General features: G+C 41.8%; 1 protein-coding gene and 2 pseudogenes across 8 annotated transcripts in view; all 3 read right to left on the reverse strand.

Moving 5' to 3' along the window:
- Positions 1 to 21,439, reverse strand: part of thrb (thyroid hormone receptor beta) — a 163,433-nt gene that overhangs the window by 80,432 nt on the left and 61,562 nt on the right. The gene's annotated exons all lie outside the window — the stretch shown is intronic.
- Positions 212 to 1,697, reverse strand: LOC119017076 (annotated as a pseudogene).
- On the reverse strand, positions 7,449 to 10,308 carry LOC119017039 (annotated as a pseudogene).

Below are 21,439 nucleotides of genomic sequence, written 5' to 3' on the forward strand. Positions count from 1 at the left end.
TCAGTCAGTCATTATTTGTGTGGCACTTTTCATATAGAAAGTAGCACAAAATGCCTCACAGAGATTAAAAACAACAACAGGGATTAAAAATAACAAAGAAAATCAAAAGATCCCAACCCTCCCACCCCCACAGACATGCACAGAGAGATACACAACTACATACACACTCATATAAACACTCCCACACATACGCACACACACACACACACACACACACACACACACACACACACACACACACACACTCTCACACCCATACACTAGCTGTCACTAAAGAGACATGGCCAGGCACGAGACCTGAGGCGAGGAAGAAGCTACCTTTGGGGGCCAGCCACACTGAGAGAGATCACGGTTCAAGGCCGAAGGGAGCTCCACCACAGAGACCACCCCAGCCCGGGAAGACAGGATACCAGAGACAGCTCCCAGACTGGCAGGCCCCCATGAGGAAACTATAGCTAAAAACTGAAATATTAAAACAGTAACAAAGGATAAATGATAAAAATGCTAGACACAGCATAAAAGGAATTATAAGAATTAAATTATTTGGAGCGACCATGGCTCAGGTGGGAGAGTGGGTTGGCCAATGTTCGGAGGATCGGCTGTTCAATCCCCACCCTTGTCTCTTGTGTCATGGTTGTGGACAACGTGTCTGACTGCTCCATGTTTGAGGTGGTGGTTTGAAGAGCCGCAGGCGCTGAATGGCAGCCATGCTTCCCTGCTATTGTGGGTCTTGAGCCTCTATTTAAAAACCTCAACAGTCTCTGTGACCCTGAGGTTCTCCGGCAGGCTGTTACACAGTTGGGGGCCATAATAACCGAAAACCGCCTCCCCGTACTTTTTTGAACTAACCTGTGGCATGGTTAAAAGGCCAGTGCTGTAGGAAATCAGGGTCCATGGGGGCTGATAGGGTAAAAGCAGGTCAGATAAGTAAGAAGGCCCCAGACTGTTAAGACACTTAAAGACTAGTAAAAGAACCTTAAAATCAATCCTGAAATGCACAGGGAGCCAATGCAGCTATTTTAAAACCAGTGTAATGTGTTCCCGCCCTCTGGCCCTGATCAGCACTTGTGCAGCTGAGTTTTGTAGTAATTGTAGATAAGAAATGCTCTTTTTGGGAAGGCCAGAGAGCAGGGCATTATAGTAATCTAAACGACAAGAGATAAAAGCATGCATCAGCACCTCTGTGCTGGCCTGAGAGAGAAACCAGCGGACTCTGGCTATATTCTTAAGATGGTAAAAACCTTTGTTATATTTTTGATGTGTGGAATTAAACTAATCTCAGAGTCAAAAACCACACCCAGATTTTTACTGACTGTGGTGGTTTAAAATCCTGTAACTCTGGTAAAAGTTTCTCTTTGTGGCCTTCAGGATCAATGTCTAAAACCTCTGTTTGGTCATAGTTGAGCTGTAGGAAATTTGCTGCCATCCATGTCTTAATATATAAAATGCAGTTAAAAAGGGCATCAATAGGCCCTGTGTCATCCATCCACTGTATAAAAAATGTTCATTAACTGCATGAGCCAAAATTTTTCTTGCTTCCTTGTTTTCTTGGATGTTGTGTGGCCTTCTGCACAAGCATACTAATGTTGTCTAGGCTCTGGGGAAATTTCGAAAATATAAAGCCTGTTGGTAAGCTGCAGTCAGAAATCAGAAGTAGTTAAGCAGGCAGGTATGTAAGTATGTAAGTCGACAAAAGAGTAAAGAGAATTAAATAAAAAAAGAAACGGTCTGACCTACCATTATTCTTTATAATGACATTTAGAACTTTGACTTCAAATACTAGCACTTATTAGCTTTACACTACCAAACAAGAAGAGCACAGGTTCTTTATTATCATGCCTTACATGTCTTTAAGCGTTTTATTTATGGATCCATACAGTGCATACTCAAGACCACATTTTTAGAGTGGGCAATGAAATAAGTTCAAACATTCGCTAGTCAGCCAGAGACTGCATTTTTGACCAAATCATAGAGCTGTCATTAGCTGAAAGGATGTCTGATAAAATCTTTCAGAAACAGATTTCATTTTGCTGTCAACACTGATGGTTGCCAGTAATGGGAAGCTGCTTTTGTATATCTATATCTGCAATAAAATACCCATTGTTTCAAACTAATTTCAATGGTAAATCTGTGACTGTTTTTGGTTGTAGCTGCATATGTGCAATGTGGGACTGGGAGTGATTCAAATACACTGCCAAGCTCTACAAAAATTGCTCTACAGCACAACTACTGGTCAAAAAACTCACACTGTGATTTGGCATAATTGCTACTTGACTGTGGGAACATATCAGAAACACAGCAGAGCTATTTCCTGAGCTATACACACTCGTTCACCTGACAACAAATGTGAGTGTGTGTGTGCGTGTGCGTGTGTAAATGTCCAACAAAAAGTCAAGCACAACGCTGAGGTCACAGTTTGATCCAGATCTGGCAACAACATCTGTGCAACTCCTGAGCTTTCAGCCTCTGGCAAAATACAGAAATAGAAAAGATACAGAGTGTTCCCTCGATCTGTGACAGTGTTACCAACTTTTTCATTAATTCTTACCACTATAGAGCCTTTAGCCAGAATCCATTGAGGTCAAAAGAAAACTCCAACATAAAATATAAATGAGAAAAAAAAACAGATTTTATGACAGACAACAAAAAAAATTAGAGATGGACTGACTGATACATGTCGTATTGGCACTGTAAGCAGGTTTAAGCTGGAACGTGCACCATATGGCTGCATTTATGTGGAATGAAATGCTCCAGTCCCTGATGTGATGAAAGAGTAAAGAAAAGGTTACTTTGTAAAATCCAATAATCCAGTCAGGGAGGCAACAGGCTTTGCCACGCTGCAGCAAACAGCCACATTACAGTAACTGGATGACTAATATGGAGACACGTACTTCCCATCCGCTAGAAAGTGAAACCAGTTGACATATTTACAGAAAAAGAAAGTAAACCAAACAAAAAGCAAAACAATTGATTTTATCCACCATCGAATGGTACTATAGCAACAAATACTAATGTAATTAATAGAAGACTGTAAAGACAAGAGGAATAAAAAAATGTGTGACTATTTTGTGTGGCTAAAAGTTCCAAATAGTTCCACAACTTCCAAAAAAAAGCTCCAAACCACAAAGTGGTGCATAATTGTAAAGTGGAAGGAAAATGATACATGGTTTTACATTTACACAAAAAACAGAAAAATGTGGTGTGCAAAAGTATTCAACCCCCTGAGTCAATACTTTGTTGGACCACCTTTCGCTGCAACGACAGCTGCAAGTCTTTCTGGGTAAGTCTCTACCAACGATGCACTTGCAAAATAGCTCAAGCCTTGCCAGAGATTCTCAAGTTGATTTGGTCTGGACTGTGACTGGGCCATTCTAACACATGAATGTGCTTTGATCTAAACCATTCCATTGTAGCTCTGGCTGCATGTTTAGTCTCGTTGTCCTTCTGGAAGGTGACCAGCCCAGTCTCAAGTCTTTTGCAGAATCTAACAGGTTTTCTTCCAAGATTGTCCTGTATTTGGCTCCATCCATCTTCCCATCAACTTAGACCAGCTTCCCTGTCCCTGCTGAAGAAAAGCATCCCCACAGCATGATGCTGCCATGACATAAAATCCCAATAAAATACATTTACATTTGTGGTTAAAACGTGACAAAATGTGGAAATGTTCAAGGGGGGTGAACACTTTTGCAAGGCACTGTAGGTAAGGATGCACGATCCACATTTTTTCACTTCCGATCCGATCCCGATACCTGTATTTGGATATCTGCCAATACCAACACTATTCCGATACAAGAGCTCTGTTTGCTTTAATCTTATTGTTATCGTTATTGTTGATTTTATATGAGGCTGAAATAAACTCTCTTCAGGCAAGTATGACATTGGGTAGACATCTGAATTCCAAATATCTGTAGTAAAGCTCAGGGCTATAACTCCTTTTAACTTCTCAGCAAACTTAGTTGACACTCGGTTGTATAGTTAGGTAGCGCTGGTAAGTATCTCCTGGATGGTAAACTATACAATGGCTGGAAGTGTTAAATCAGGCTGGAAAATCCTGTGTTTTCCTCCACTGATAACAGCTGGTCAAGTTGAATAACTTCTTGGTAATCCCTTTAGCTTTCATGTTGTCTGCTGGGAGTTTACCTTGCTTTTGGAATAACTCCAGAAGTGATTCCTGACGGCTCCTTTCGTCTTTCTGTCCTCTGGCTAAAAATTCCTCATGCCCTTGCATGTGGTGCTTTTTTAATAACTAGTGCATTGCCCGTAAGAAGTATGTATTCCTATAGAAAAGTGGGAGGTTAAGTAGCTTTTTCATGGATGGCCAAATGAGGCTGTGTTTGAAGGTGAAATGTAAGCAATATAACTGGCCGTTTTTGACTACTTTTGATTTTACCATTGTATTTCACCGTAAAAACTATTTACCTTGCCTTGTTTGGTGTTATTATTTTCAGCACAACCTCACATGTGTGACTGTATAGCTAAGTTATTTTTTAATTTTGACTTTATGTATTAACATAAAACATGAAACACAAAAACATAAAATCTGAGTCGGAAAAAGTTAGATTTTTTACTGTGAAAACCACAAATATGTTTAACAAACCATTTTTATTACTAATTATGCAAGTATAAATTGTTGTTTGCTAAATTTGAGCACAAGTTTTTGAAATGTAGAGAGTTTCATGTAGCTGTTTACATTTAAATGCAGGCAATGCCTCAGGCTCAGGCGCTGCCTGCTCCACATTCAGAAGTCTCCTCATTGTTTTGACTCACAAAACAAAAAAACAACTCCACTACACACTAAACCAAACACTACATAACACACTAACTATACACTCCAAACAAGCTATATGTCACAAATCTCTCAACTCTCAAAACTCGCTATCTCTATCGCTGTCTCCATCTCTGTCATTGCTGCTGTCACTCTTCCGCCTCCGTCCCTCCACAACTTCCCCTGTTCATCAGCAACCAAATCAAGTGTTTTGCCATAATTTTGTGAATGGTTGGTGTGGTGCCTTTTTCCACCAACAGCAACGTCTTTTTTTAGCTTGCAGACACTTCCTGCTTGCAGACACTTTTGTGACAAAAGCCCGTTTTTATCATTTCTTCCTGACACAATGCAAACGTGATGGCAATATTCGCAAAAAGGCATGGCGGACATTACTTATCCCAAATCCGGTTTTGGATGCGCTGGCGCATCCGTCAAGTAAGGAGGGGTGCGCGAGCAGCTAGCTACACGCGAACATCCACAGATTCCGATTCCACTTTGTTGCCTCGAGTATCCGGATCTCCTCAGACCCGAACGGACTCAGTCCGGACTCGTCTAATTAATCCACAACAGTCAGATTAGATGCACAGAACAGGACGGAACCGCTGGCAAAATCCTTGTCCAGCAGGTATAAATCTGCTTGTTTCTTAAAGGTCACATATGATACTGTTTCTTTGTCAATTTGTCAATTTTGTGGGCGATTAGAAATATGAGGGGCAACGAAACACAATGGAGGTCCCCTGTCACCTCAAATCCTGTAAAAAAAAAACAAAAAAAACAAAACTGTGTGGGCGCACAGGTCATCGAGTGGTTAGAGCGCATGTCACATATGCAGTGGACTGAGGTTCAAATCCTGGCTGGAGTACCTTTGCTGCATGTCACACCACCTCTCTCTCCCATTTTTCCAACCTATCTGCTGTCATAAATAAAGCTGTCTATGCCTGAAAAAAAATCTTTTTTAAAAAAAGAAAGAAACTGCCTGAAGCCCAGCACAGTGAAGAGGTTATTGTTTTTAAATAAAAATGAGTAAAATTTCTTCATTGTATGTGTTACATTTTGTCCCAAGTAACACATTCACATCACAACCCTCTCTCTAATGTGTTTCAACTTTCCCCTCAGTCATCATTCTATCAGAAAACCAGACACTATATTAATGAATATATTATTTGAATCGTCATTTAAGCACAATTTAATTCAAAGCTTTAATTCAAAGTGGTGTCATTATAATCACTCTGCCTGTTTTACATTCATAGTCCACTTGATGGCACAATGAATGTAAAACAGGTGTACTAAATCATGCCCACTTTGACAAATAGTTACTTAACTATATAGCTGGCTTCAGGAGTGACCCCAGATCATTACTGTTTCATTACATTTCTATTATTGCAACAAAAATGAGAGTGACAAGGAAAAACACATTTATGTTATAAGTGAGTGGTAACTTAACAAAGGAAAAGCACAGCAGAAGTGGACGGGGCCTATGTCAGAAAGCCTAGCTCTATTTGGGAAATACATAAATATGATGTTTACAAATGTGTTCTTTAAAATGTGGAAGTTAAAGGCAAAAAACGTATTTACATCCGTTATAGTGCCACCTATAGGCCAATTTGCACCAAATTTGGCACAGGAGCCTCTGGATGACTTCAGGAACAATCAGCTTAAGTTTGATGTTGAAAGCATTTATTTTGACAGACATATGAAACAATATGTGTTTTTTAGCTAGCAAAAAAGATTGTTTGGTTCTAACTAGCAGATTTTTTGGAGTGCCAAAATTCTTTTAACAACGTTTCATCAGACACATCTGGAGATTCTCTGTGCAAAGTCTCAGGCAGATGGTGCTTAAATTGAGGAGTTCAAAAGAGTAGGTTTTGCATCTGTGGCGATTTCGTGAACAAACTCAGAAGTGGACGTGTCCTATGTCAGAAAACCCAGCTCTATTCAGGGAACATATGGATATAAGGCTTGCGAATGTGTTATTCAAAATGTGGAAGTTACTTGCGAAAACAAGATTGCATCCATTATAGCACCACCTAATGGGGTACATGTACATTTTTGGTAGGGGAGAACTGTGTCCTATTCCATATGTACCATATAAATTTCAAAGCTCTCAGCATAATAGCTTGGCTGAAATTAACATTTGTTGTTTATCTTGTAATAAGCCATGCCCACATTGACTAGTCATGACCACCTTCAAGACATGGCGTTAGGATTGGCCCTACATCATACTGAACAAATTCGTAAAAATCGGTGTAGCCGATCAAGAGAAATAGACTTCCCATATTTTTAGTGCCCCCTAGTGGCAAAAATTCGCCAAATTTGGCTCATCCCTTACCAGTGTCATGGCAACCACAGCAACAAATTTGGTGTTAATGGCATTAAGTTTGACCAAGATATCAAAGAGTTTACATTTTTGTAGCTAGTTACAGAAATTTGTTAGCTAATAATTTGCACATTTTTTGACCGAGCAAAAATCTTTTGATAACTTAAGATCAGGATCCTGAAGAGTGCCAAGTTTCACACTGATCAGACAAAATCCCAAGTAGGTTTTCCAGTTTTTGCGATTTAGCAAAAAAAAACAAAAACAAAAACTTTCTCAGCGGAAGTGGGCGTGGCCATGGCAAAGTGATTCAGCTCCATTTAGGGAATCTGCGGATACAAGGTTTTTGAATGTGCCACATACGGTGTGGGAGTTATAGGCAAAAACGCGTTGGATTAGGTTATAGTGCCCCCTGCAGGTGGACATATGTAGTTTTGTGTCTGAGATATTTGCAGGAGTCTGGACCGACCCTCCAAATTGCACTTTGCACGGTTTAGTCTGCAGCACCACTTTTAGCCGGAGAAACGTGTCTGCTTGCATACGCGTTCCCTCGGCCCCTCGGGCTTGGCCAGCTAATAAATAATAATAATAATAAATGTAATTTATATAGTGCCTTTCGGGGTACCCAAAGACACTTAACAAAGAGGAACAAACAAAACAAAGAATAAATGGAGTGCCTGTCAGTCAGCACGGAGGGAATAGCACCTTCCGTCCAAACAAACTTGCATCTGGAGGCTCCATGCACAAAGCGGGGGCGATGCAGGACACCAAGAGATCCAATCCCAGTGATGGAGCCTGGGGTGAACTGACAGCAGAGGTCCAGGAGCTCCTGCGCTGAACACCTGAAGACCCCACCAGCAATGGCAGAGAAGCAACCATCCAACATCACCACGAGCTGTGGGGAGGGGGGCACAGCGGCAGAGGAGAGCGTCAAAGGAGCCCGGCGGTGAATAACCCCGAGGTTATGGTGGAGGGGGGAACGATGTGGCAATGATGGACAGCCCACAGAGTATTGAGTATGTCGGTTTGAAAGTTAGTGTTGCTAAGTTAACAGCTGATCGGTGGGGCTAACAGCTGATCAGCTGAAAAAGGTGAGTCCATTGAGCCAATTGTTCAGGTGTGCAGGACAGAACTCCATTATAGTAGTCCAGGTGGGAGGTGATGAAGGCATGGATGAGGGTCTCAGCCACAGGTTCAGAAAGGGAGGGCCAGAATCTCGAGATGTTTTTGAGATGATAAAAAGCTGATTTTGTGATGGATTTTATGTGTGATCGAAAAGATAGCGTGGAATCAAGGATGACACCCAGGTTGCGGACGTCAGTGGATGGGGAGAAAGAGTAGCCGTCCACATCCAGGAGAAGATCTCCAACCCTCTGAAGCAGCGCCTTGGAGGCCACAACCATGAGCTCAGTTTTATTGGCGTTTAGTCTGAGTAGATTTTATGTCATCCAGAGTTTTATATCATGCAGGCTGTTTCCTGTTTGTTAAATTGGACTGGAACCAGGAGAGTGCTGTACCGATGAGGCCAAGGTGGTTAGATAGGTGTGTAAGGAGAATGGTGTGGGAGATTGTGTCACAGACTGCAGAGAGGTCCAGGAAAATCAGAATACTGATGTGGCCAGAATCTGCAGTGATGAGGAGGTCGTTGATGATCTTGATGAGGGCAGTTTCTGTGCTGTGGTGTGCCCTGAAGCCAGACTGAAGGGGTTCATAGAGCTCACGGTTGGACATGTGCTGCTGGAGTTGGGCAAGCACTGCTCTTTCAGGATTTTGCTTATAAAAGGAAGGTTAGAGATTGTCCGGTAGTTGTGTAAGTCATCTGGGTCCCGATCTGGCTTCTTGAGGATGGAAGTGACTGAAGCCGTCTTGAAGATGGACGGTACCATGCCAGATTCTAGGGATGAGTTAATAATGTCCACCATGAGGTGGCATAGGGCAAGCAGGGAAGACTTCACTAGAGTTGTTGGTATGGGGTCCAGAGAGCAGGTGGAGGCTTTTTCCTGGGAGAGCATATTAGCAACAGAAATAGAGCTCACAGGAGATATAGAGAGGAGAGAGAGCACCGGGGCAGGCAAACAGTGGGAGGATCAGTTGTCCGTGTCTGAGGTATAATGGTAGGGTGGTGGCAGATGCCAGGAGTTGCTGGTGAATGGTAGCCACCTTTCCCGGGAATAAGTCCAGGAACCTGAAGCAGAGATCAGGGACACCAGAAAGCTGGGCGACATCGAGATGGCTAAGGAGCCGGTTAATGGTGGAGAAGAACATTCTGGGGTTATTTTGCAGGTCTCCAATGAGGGTGGTGTAGTTGTTTCTTTTGGCCTTGGGAGAGCTTCTTTATCAGACCTAACATGGTCTTTGCAGGCTTCATGGAGGACGGTGAGGCCAGATCTTTTATAGAACCTCTCCAGGAGGCGACCAGTAGTCTTTAGGGTACAGAGTTCAATAGCAAACCAGGGGGCAGAATGAGTAAATGAGACAATCTGGGTTTTAAGAGGGGCAAGGGAGTCAAGACCCCAGGAGACAGCAGCATTATAGTGGGCTACCAGCCCATCCAGTGAGGTGTCGACGGGATCAGAGGCCAGGTGGGTTTCCAGGATATTGGTCAGGGCCAGAGTGTTCACTGTAATGATGTTCCTGTTTCGACTTATGTGCTGCTTGGGCACAGGGACAAGAACAGTGAAAAGTACGGCATAATGGTCAGAAACAGCAAGGTCCAGGCACTGTAGATGAGTGGGAGCTGTGCCAGTGGAGCACACAAGATCCAGTGTGTGGCCTTTGACATGGGTTGGACCTTTAACATACTTTGTGATGTTGAAGCAGACCAGGAGTGACAGGAATTCAGAGGCAAAGGGGCAGCTGGTGAGTCCACATGAATGTTGAAATCACCAAGCAGGAGTGTAGATGTAGAAATGGAGCAGATGGAAGTGATTAGCTCAGACAGCTCAGACATGAAGGTGGAGGAGGCTTTTGGAGGGTAGTAGATGAGGACAACCTATAGCTGTGTATACCCAGCCAGAGAGAAGGCTGCACTCTCAAATGAGGTGACATTCAGCACTGAAAGCTGTTTAACCAGTATGTCAGCCTGATGTCTGACTGTCAACCCACCACTACGGCCCTTAGAGCGGGGCTTCTGGATGTAAACATAGCCTCGGTAAGTGGCTTGATTCAGAGTTAAGAAGTCCTGCTGATGCTGCCATGTCTCAGTTAGGCAAGGAAAGTCAATTTTCATGTCTGTGATGATGTCATGGACGAGTAGTGCTTTGTTGTTTAGTGAACGAGGATTCAGCAGCATTAAAGCTGTAGTGTTGTTCACAGATGCTGATGCAGGGGGTGTGGAGGAACCAGCACCATTCACTTAAGCCAAAGGTCTCAGATAGCTCAGTGTGTGGACCTGTGGTTGGTTTTGATGACATTGTGCTGGTGCGATGGAGCGCCTGTCAGTCAGCATGGAGGGGAATAGTATTGTCCGTATAAATAAACTTGCATCTGGAGGCCCTGTGCATATAGCGGGGACGATGAACAAATCCAAGAGATTTAATCTTAGCGATGGAGTTTGGGGTGAAGTATTTGAAGACCCCATCAGAAGCGGCGGAGCAGCGACCATCCAACCGCCACAAGTCGGGGGAGACCACAGTAGCAGAGGAGAGTGATACGGGAGCCAGGTAGTGAGTAATCCAGCTGATCAACAGGGCTAACAGCTGATTGGTGGACAAATGAGAGTCCACGGAGTCAATTATTGAGGCGTGCAGCTTTCAAAGTTTGTAGTCCGGCCCTAGAACTTGTGAAGACAACTTGGTTTTCAAATTTCAGCAGAAAAAGTGGTTTTGCTATGGTCTGAGAAGCGGCGAAATTCACGTCAGCATCCTCTAACATCCGGTTGCCACGGAGACCTATGTCCATTGCAGCCTAGTACCCACAAGAAGTCCATAAGTATTGGACATTCACTGCCAGTGCAGGAAGAAGTATTTTCTTGAGATGGAATTTATGGTTGTATCCATGGTAATAATTAAGTGCTTATGAGATGGTCAAACAATGTTTGCCACCTTCTGAAACCAATGATCCAACAAGTATGCCCACATTATGCAGCATTTTTTTCAGCATGGTCGGCACCCCTTTTTCATTCTTATCACAATAATTCAATTCATCACTTTTTATATGTACAAACAAGTTCAACACAATGAGTGCATTCTGGGAAAAAATGTGCCCCCTTTTGACAGTTATCACTATGCAAGATTTCTTCCCTGCCTGTGAGTGATGCCGTTTCTAGCAGCTAAACACTTTTACCTTCAGACATGTTCAGACAACAAGCAAGATTAAGAATCTGTCTGACTTGCATGCTGACATCCAGAGTTCACATCCATTCATAGACCATGCCAGAGTATGTTTGGCATGCAATATTTCTGTAACTTTACCCATACTGTAGTTGCCATGCACGGATTTTATAGAAAGAACATATCTCATAAATGTTTTCATCGAACCAGATTCAGGGTTTGGGGAATCCTCCAATGTCTGTATTCTTGTCTGACAATTGTTTCAAACTTGTTTGTAAGGGTTATTGGTAACTAAGAGTAACTACTAGTCTTTGAACTGACAGCATTGTTTAAAGCTGCAGTCTGGAGTTTTTAGAAAAAAAGTGGACTTAGTCAGAAAATTTGAATAAGCACAGCTATCAGGTGCCTCCTTTTTCCTCTCTGCTGCATTGTAACCCTGCCTTCAAAACCCCTCCCCACAGGGGAGCCTGCCATGCACGAGCAGGCTTTTAACCAGGGTAACAGAGGATACCAGATAAACACGATGGCACATTCAAAATTCTGACCAATACAACTAAATTACAATGCTGATGAGCCTTGTTTTCTCTCTGGCTCAGTCCAATTCTTTATGTTTGCACTGCTTTTCTTGGTCAGTCTTATTATTTCTTCCCTTTGACGTGGTCAATGGTGGGGCATTTTTCAGCTCTGTTGTTGCTGTCTGTTCTCCACGATTGCTTACAGTTTGTGCTTGAATGTGTCTGACCAGGTAAGAGCAGGCACTGCGCCTGCGCGGGGGAGGGGCATTGCCCAGTATGCACTGCGGGAGGGAGGGGGACTGCCAGCAGCGTATTTATGAGAGTGATTGACACTTCTCAGACACTCCCCTTGGCTCTGATTGGTTTTATTGAGCCGCGGGCAGTGGATTCTTGCAAATCAAATTAGGGTTTTTACACAGCTGACTTGTATCTTATTCCACTGTCAGATCGTAATGACAATTTTATCATATATAGCACAAAAAATAAAGAATACAGCTTTAAAGATAATGTTAATGTATAAATTATCTCCTTCATGACGACAGAGGTTTTAATCTTAGAAATTTCAAAGCTTATCCAGATGTGAGAGCAGAGTAGCACTGATGGTTTTTGTTAAACCAGAAAAAGGTTTTGCTGGAGATGGAGAACTACTCATGTCAGCAAAATGCTGCTTGTTCTGGAAGGCTCAACTGTCCAGCTGTTTCACCAAAGTCTGTTTATATTTCCATCTTGCTTGTGTCTTACCTTTTTTGGAAAGGTTTTGCATCTGATCTTTCCACCCTACCGCTATTTCCTTACCACAGGCCCTCATTCTTAGCCTTGCACGCATTTCTCCACACCAACTCTGGTCTTGTAAGACTCAGATGGTTATTTGCTTTGGTTTGGGAACTCATCAGTTGGCATTGACTGAAATGGCCCGTCAGACAACTGTATCAGTTTTTAAACATTTAGAAACAGAAACCAGTTACGACATCAATTTAAATTCAAATTGCAGCAGTGTTTGTTGTCACAACCAAATGAACTTCAAAATTGCCATGTGGGCTAGCTTGTTTCTAATCTGATATGCCAGACATAGGATGCTGATTGGTTCCAATTGCAGAATCATATCCTAATCTAATAACTGAGCTGACTGCCTTATTTTCAGAAGTTTGAACAACAAAACTGCTGGCAGACTAATGTTGTTAACTAACCAAAGAAGAAAAATATCACTATCCAGACTGGATAATGAATGTTTATTACCAAACATGTCACAAGTCAAGGTCATTACACTGGATTTTTCTAAACTGTGATCCAACTGTGTTTAAACTTTAGTGGTCTAACCCTGATATCAAAGGTGGGCCATCTTTACATTTGACAATGTTTGCATTGAGGCTTCATAATGGAGCCAATTCGAGTCTGATGTTTATTGGAATAATTTGATTGTGAGACAAGATGCACAAGAACAACCACAATCAGCTTTCCCGCTGCCTTATTTAGTGTCAGAACAAACTTAAGAGAGGTCTCATTCTCCTTTTGCACTGACTTCAATTGTACTTTCAGTGTTCAGATTTTAGTGCAAATTTGTCTTGCATTGGGTGGCTGTAGCTCAGCGGGTAGAGCAGGTCGACTAGTGATCAGAAGGTCACTGGTTCAAATCCCAGCTCCGGGCAGGGCTGAGCTGCATGTCGAAGTGTCCTTGAGCGAGATACTGAACCCCACATTGCTCATCAGTGAGGGCCCTGCGATGAGCTGGCGACTTCTCCAGGGAGTACCCTGCCCTCGCCCTGAGACAAGGCTGGGATTGGCTCCAGCAGCAACACCCCGTGACCCCATGGAAAGGGATAAGCGGTTCGGACAATGACATGACATTTGTCTTGCATCGTACACTGTTTTCAGTGGGGCACGGTCGCAATCATCGGACGGGACGGACGGAAGGACGCTCATCACCCTCACCCTCACCCACTATTGGGGGGAGACAGTCGTAATCATCGGACCGGGCGGGCGGAACGGACGCTCGCTTGTCACCCTCACCCGCTACAAAGCAGCTAACATTGAAAATTAGTATAGTGGCTGAGCTAGCAGTGTAGCGGTGCTGCGCCACTGTTCCATTGTCTGGGGAGAACCCTGTGGGTGATTTGGTAATGATTGAATTTTTATTTTTGAGTAAATTGCTCATTTAAGGCTGTTCCATATTTGGCATCACCCATTAAGTTTTGATTTAGCTTTATTACCATTGTTTTGTGAATGGTGGCCAAACTGCCATAGTATCTGTAAATCATGTATGATTTATGAATTAATATATTTATTTACTATGGTAATCCTCTTACAGGTAGAGGAATTAAAAGTGACTTGTAGTCTATATTAATCGTGATCCTGTTGTGTTGCACATATTCTCCAGTACGTGATCCATGGATCTTGGATGGATTTTGCTTTTTTGTTGCACTCAAATTAGAAAACAGAAAATCTGTCACATGTGACAGGAATAGTCAGATTGGGAACCCATCCTTCTGATATAATCTGCTTTCAGACAAAGTCAACTGGAAAAGTTACAGATATACATTTAAGCCCTCCAGCCTGTCTGTTGATGCCAAGGGCTGTGTTAAAAAACAAAAGCTCTGCAACAAGCAAAAAAAAAAAAAAGAATATGGATTCAGTACTTAGGGGAAGAAAGCACAGCATTTGCCACAATATGTGTGCTGCTTGAAAGGGAAAGGAGGAGATATAGAGGACGAGGGAATGAAGGAAGTAGAAGATGAATAAGGCAGAGAGACATATTGGTAAATTATTTTCCAAATGCTGCAATTCTAGAGGCTACGCCATCACAATCAAACTTAGTATGTAGAGGGGGAAAGAAATGTTTTTTGTGGTTCCCTTTAAAGTATGCCGAGGGCAGATGGGGAGAGGAAGCTGTCCAATAGCAAATTAGAACTCAATGATTTCAACATCTATCTATTTATGTTTTGGTTTTAATTTGGGGTTGCGTGTGATCTGGCACCATCCTCACTAATCTTGCTAATGCTTAGTATTGCAAACTGTGACTTGTGCCACAGAACCAGCAGTTCTGAATCAAGTTGTTGCATCTCTGATTAAAAAAAAACTGTGGAGTTGCTAGAATGTGAAACTGTTAAAGGTGGGAACTATGACTGCAAAAGAAAGGGTTTATTGTTGAGGACCTGCGACAGGCTTGTACTTCTATTTTAGTAGACAAATGCAAAAAAGGCATTTCATTTAATACTAACACCCTAGTGCAATAAACTGTATCAGACTGCAAGCCAGATTTATTAGAGGATTATTTTCAGGTCACTGCATTTTTTTTAAAGTAAAGTAAGTAAATGTTAATTCAATGCAGTAAACACTGTCTGTCAGTCTAAACTCAAATATTTCACAATTACTGAATAGGTTGCCATGAAAATGTTGTGCAGTTCCATGTCATGGTCCTCAGAGGATAATTCCTAATAACTCTGTGATTCCCATTTTTTTGTACAAAGTTGCAAAACTTAGAGCCATCACTCTGTCAATACCAATAAGCACATTCAATCGAGAGTCCTACACAGGGGATCTGTAAGGAGGGACACTAAATTATTGTTGGCAAGGTTTTGTTAAAAAATCTTGATGTGTCTGAAATTACACATCCAGCAGACTAGCAAATATTTTTTTTATTTTTTTTAGTGAACATTGTTGAATGTGGCTGGTGCAATCATGTGAGCAAGCTAACTAAGTGAGCTAAGTGTAACTGGGCAGCACTTAACATATTGGCTGTTTTAACAGTTAGATTATTTTCCAAAATGTATGGACATTCTTGTGAGAAACAATGGATTGTTTTATAATTTATCGATCAACCACTCTAAGGGCACATTTAGACCAAATCCAGTGGTGCAGTGTTTTGCCTTAGGCTTGTGTGGGAGTGTCAGTCCATGGTCCATGTGTGTGACGTGTTGGGAACCCCAGCTGTGATGTCTGCAAAACATATGTTGTTATGCTACTAGCATGCTGGTCCTACTTGTGATTGTTTGTCCTCATCTGCTGCCATATGTTTATACATGAAATTATAGGCTGCCCTGCATGTTATTGTAAGCCCAGGTTAATATGCAACACCATTTTGTAATATATACAGTGCCTTGCAAAAGTATTAATCCCCTTAAACTTTTCCACATTTTGTCACATTTTAACCACAAATGTAATTGTACTTTATTGGGATTTTGTGTGATAGACCAACACAAATTGGTGCATAATTGTGAAGTGGAAGGAAAATGATACATGGTTTTACTTTTTATTTTTACACATAAAAACAGAAAAGTGTGGTGTGCAAAAGTATTCAACCCCCTGAGTCAATACTTTATTGAACCACCTTTCGCTGCAATGTCAGCTGCAAGTCTTTTGAGGTGAGCCTTTACCAGCGATGCACATATAGAGATTGAAATATTTGCCCATTTTTCCTTGTAAAATACCTCAAGCTTAGTCTGATTGGATGGAAAGTGTCTGTGAACAGCAAATTTCAAGCCTTGCCAGAGATTCTCAAGTTGATTTAGGTCTGGACTGTGACTTGGCCAACACATTAATATGCTTTGATTGGGATTAATGGAAACATTCTGAAGAGTGCAATTTTTCAGTACCCCCCACCCCCACAACCTTCCCTAAAGTGATCCACCATACTATGTTCTTTGGCTCTATTAAGCCACTGGTCTTCAACTAATTAGTGTGAATGCTGACACAGCATTATTCTTCTTCCGTACGTTTTTCGGCATGCTTCTTCTCCTACAGTTCTTGAGCTATTGAAACCATTTAAGTATCAAAATGTGCAGCTTTTTTAAGGACGTGTGCTTGTATTTTTCTTTCTTTCTTCTTTTTCATAATTTTGGAAATATTAAGCTTTTTATGCAAAATTTTGCCCATTCATCCTTATGGGGATTTTTTGTTCAACGTTCATTCAGCTATAACTTCAGCATACGTTCAGCTATTGAAACCGTTCAGCTATTAAAATGTTCAGCTTTTTAAGCTCTTTCAGCCTTGTTCAGCCTTTCAACTTTTCAACATTTTCATAAATTCAGCTTTTTATAAAAAAAATTTAACGTTGCCGCAAATGGGAAAACCTTCAAATCCTCGTCAAAAATCCTCGACTTTCAACCTCTTCTTCTCCCACATGCTTTGAGCTAGAGACACCGTTCCAACTTTAAAAGAGTCACCCAACCTTAAATTGGGCTTGTATTCAGTTTTTAAAAATATTGTACGGTTTTGAACTAATCACAATTTTAGTTTGTCATATCATTGACCGTAACCGCTTATCCCTTTCCATGGGGTCACGGGGTGTTGCTGCTGGAGCCAATCCCAGCCTTGTCTCAGGGCGAGGGCAGGGTACTCCCTGGATAAGTCGCCAGCTCATTGCAGGGCCCTCACTGATGAGCAATGTGGGGTTCAGTATCTTGCTCAACATTTCGACATGTAGCTCAGCTGGGATTTGAACTAGCGACCTTTCAATCACTAGTCGACCTGCTCTACCCACTGAGCTACAGCCGCCCCACAATTTTAGTTCGAAGAACTTTTAGCCTGTCTTCTGACTTTATAATGGGTGGCTTTATAATTCTCTTCAGCTTGATTTAGATCCCAAACCTTTTACTCAACAAAGACAATGTATACATAGAAATGTAGGAAAACTTGTTGGCTTTCAGATGATGGTCTCATTTTAGATGTACAAGTTACAGTTTTGGATGTGGAAGCCCTGGAGTGACAAGAGGTGAAGCAGCTGCCACATAAGCCGCAATGTTAATTTTGAGCCTAAATTTCTAGAGGACAGCAGATGGTACCTGATTTGTCTCTCGCGTTTGTGCCCTCATTTCTCACCTTCCAGAAATAAAAACCAGATGACCGCGTTCAGCAATATCTCCTCTCACTCACCATATAGATATTTTGACCCTAACTATTAACATTTTTTCTAAAATCGCAGGGGTTTGGGAGGCATTTTCCCATTCATTCTTATGGGGACATTTTCATCTCTGTCTCTTACTTCTCCAGCGTGTGTATCTGTAGAATGCGTGTGTATTGCGTCAGCTAGAGTGAGTGACACAATCACTTGATTGGAGAGCAGCTGGAACACTGGAGAAAGAATTCTCTTCAGCTGGATTTGAATGCAACATCTTTTACTTTACATAGATGATGCAGCCATTTTAAGCTCTTTCTGCCTTTAACTTTCAACCGATTCAGTGTTTTTTCACCTTTTTAAGTTCGTTCTGCTTTTAACTGTCCATCGCTCCAGTCTTTTTTCACATTTCTAACCACTTTCTGCCCTCTTACTCTAGCCCTTTTTAGCCTTTTCAGATATTCATCTTTCTGCCTTTTCAACTCCATCAAACATTCTGCTTCATGTTCAGATATGGAAATGTTCAACTTTTTAAACTCTTTCAGCCCTCCTCAGCTTTTCTGCCTTTTCATCTTTTAAAAATATTCATCTTTGTACCTTTGCAGCTTTTTTATACATTCTGCTTCATGTTCCGCTACAGAAACTGTTCGGCGATCAATATGTTCTACTTTTAAAGCTCTTTCTGCCTTTAACTTTCCACTTTTTCAGTCTTTTTTCACCTTTTTGAGCTCTTTCTGCCCTCTTATTCTACAACTTTTCAGCCTTTTCTGTCTTTTTTCTCCTTTTCAAGCTTTTTCGGCCCTCTTGCTCTACACCTTTTTAGCCTTTTCAGATGTTCATCTTTCTGCTTTTTCAACTCCTTTAAACATTCCGCTTCAGGTTCAGTTTGAAAAAGTTCAACTTTTTAAACTCTTTCAGCCCTCTTCAGCTTTTCTGTCTTTTCATCTTTTGAAAATATTCATCTCTCTGCCTTTTGAGCTTCTTTATGCATTCAGCTTCATGTTCAGCTACAGAAACTGTTCAGCTATCAACATGTTCAGCTTTTTGTGCTCTTTCTGCCTTCAGCTTTTCAGCTTTTTCTGCTTTTCAGCAGTACATTCAGCAGATTTCCCTTCGGCCCTCAGCATTCACACTGTATTTTTGCAGGAAATGCAATTTGTCTAGTTACCAGAATAATATAATAAAACACTGGAGAATTATTACTTCCCCTCTTGACATTAAAACTCTAACCTTAACCCACTGAACCTGTATGTCAAGACTGAAATGTTCGTGACATCACCAAACCAGTGGGATGCTGTTGTTTTGGCCTAACATCAGTGGCTCATGCTGTCGGATTCCATTGTAGCTCTGGCTGTGTGTTTAGGCTCATTGTCCTGCTGGAAGGTGACCCCCCCACCCCAGTCTCAAGTCTTTTGCAGAATCTAATAGGTCTTCTTCCAAGATTGTCCTGTATTTGGCTCCATCCATCTTCCCATCTTTCAGACCAGCTTTCCTGTCCCTGCTGAAGAAAAACACCCCCACAGCATGATGCTTCCACCGCCATGTTTCACAGTGGGGTGTTCAGGGTGATGTACAGTGTTAGTTTTCTGCCAAACAGTTTTGCATTTAGGCCAAAAATGTCAATTTTGGTCTCATCTGACCAGAGCACCTTCCTCCACATGTTTGTTGTGCCCCCCAACATGGCTTGTGGCAAACTGCATGGCTTTGTTTCAATAATGGCTCTCTTCTTGCCACTCTTCCATAAAGGCCCAATTTGTGGAGTGACATGACTGTCCTGTGGACAGATTCTCCCAGCTGAGCTGTGCATCTCTGCAGCTCCTCCAGAGTTACCATGGGCCTCTTGGCTGCTTCTCTGATCAATGCTCTCCCTGCCTGGCCTGTCAGTTTAGGTGGACAGCCATGTCTTGGTAGGTGTGCAGTTGTGCCATACTCCTTCCATTATCAGGTGATGGACTGAACAGTGCCGGTGTATTCCTAGGGCCTCATGATGCTGTTTGTTCACTAATGTTCTCTAGCAAACCTCTGAGGCCTTCACAGAACAGCTGTATTTACACTGAGATTAGATGACACACAGGTGGACTCCATTTACTAATTAGGTGACTTCTGAAGTCAACTGGTTGCACTGGATTTTATTTAAGGGTATCAGAGTAAAGGGGAATGAATACTTTTGCACACCACACTTTTCTGTTTTTTATTCATAAAAAAAAATAAAACCATGTATCATTTTCCTTCCACTTCACAATTATGCACCACTTTGTGTTGGTCTATCACATAAAATCCTAATAAAATGGTTAAAAGTGGCTGGAATGTGACAAAATGTGGAAAAGTTCAAGGGTGGTGAATACTTTTGCAAGGTACTGTATAGCCAGTCTCAGACGCTGCGCTCATCAGGCACATACCAGCTCTCCATCCCTCACACCAAACTACAAACCCTCTGTGACAGAGCCTTCTGTGTGACAGTCGCCACTCTCTGGAACACTCTGCCAGCTGAAATCTGCAAAGTGACTTCTCTGGAGACTTTCAAAAGAGAACTAAAAACCCATCTTTTTAATAAGGCCTATCAGCTCTAGATCCAGCCCCATCAAATCAATCAACTTCTATTTCTTTATCTTATATGTATTTTCTGTTTACACATTTGTTTTGTTTTTTCCACTTTGTTAAGTGTCCTTGGGCTCTGAAAGGCGCTATATAAATTAAATGCATTATTATTATTTTAAGTAGTGCCTCAATGCTAAGGTAGTCTAATGTCCAGATGGTCCACCTTAAAATATCAGGGTTAGACCTGTGAAGTTTAAAAACAACTGGATCACAGTTCAGAAAAAACATATGGTGTAATAACCTTGACTTGTGACATATTTTGGTTTTACCTATTTTTTTTTCCCAAGCACATACTGAAATTACGATGATGAAATTACAGAACAATGCAAACACTTTCAGGTCAACACCAAATCCAAAGCTGCCTTCTAAGAATAAGAAAGCTCATGACAGCATGAATTTAATTCGAGCTCCAGAACAAGTTAGTACAAACCCATCAAAAAAGGTGATATCATTTAAGACAAGCCTAATTTTTAAAAATCTTTTCACATCCCCCTTTAAGAAACTGCAGATGTCATAAACCAGCACAATCACTCAGGCAAGATGCAACCGATGCTGCAAATCATAATATTGACAGTGCCGCTCATACTTCAGTATTGTCCCTGTACAAAGTGTTCTTTTTAGAGCCGCATCCCAGCTTGGGGAAACTGGGCCATATCACAACAAGGAACAATACAAAGAGACAAACTGGACAGACAGGAGTTTTTTCCAGTTGGTCAGTGTGGACACTGAATGCAGTCTAATATTACATACTTGCCTTTAATGTCTCATGTAGTGCACTGTCTCACTCTTTGAGCTCCCTTTGCTGACTGTTTTTGTGTGTCTGTCTGTCTCTGTGTGTTTGTGCAGTTGTGTGTTTGTGTGTGCATGTGTACAATATCAGGAAAACTAGGGCAGGGAGTCCAGCTGAAGCCTCATGCACAGCTGTGAGTCTAGATAAGACCCTTTGTGTTGGGATACATTCATACACCCTGCAGGAACATAAAATCGGCAGTCAGTACGTAAAAAGGCCCTAGAATAGTTAGAAGTAATGGATGCATTTTGGATGTTTAAAGCTAAGTACAAAGCTCTCTGACAAATATTCCTGTCATTGTTAGCCTCTTGATTATCTCATTCTACATCCATTAGTGCATTTCTGCATCCAGTAAT

The sequence above is a fragment of the Acanthopagrus latus genome, chromosome 3, assembly GCF_904848185.1.
Source record: "Acanthopagrus latus isolate v.2019 chromosome 3, fAcaLat1.1, whole genome shotgun sequence".
In the NCBI taxonomy this organism is placed as follows: Eukaryota; Metazoa; Chordata; class Actinopteri; order Spariformes; family Sparidae; genus Acanthopagrus; species Acanthopagrus latus.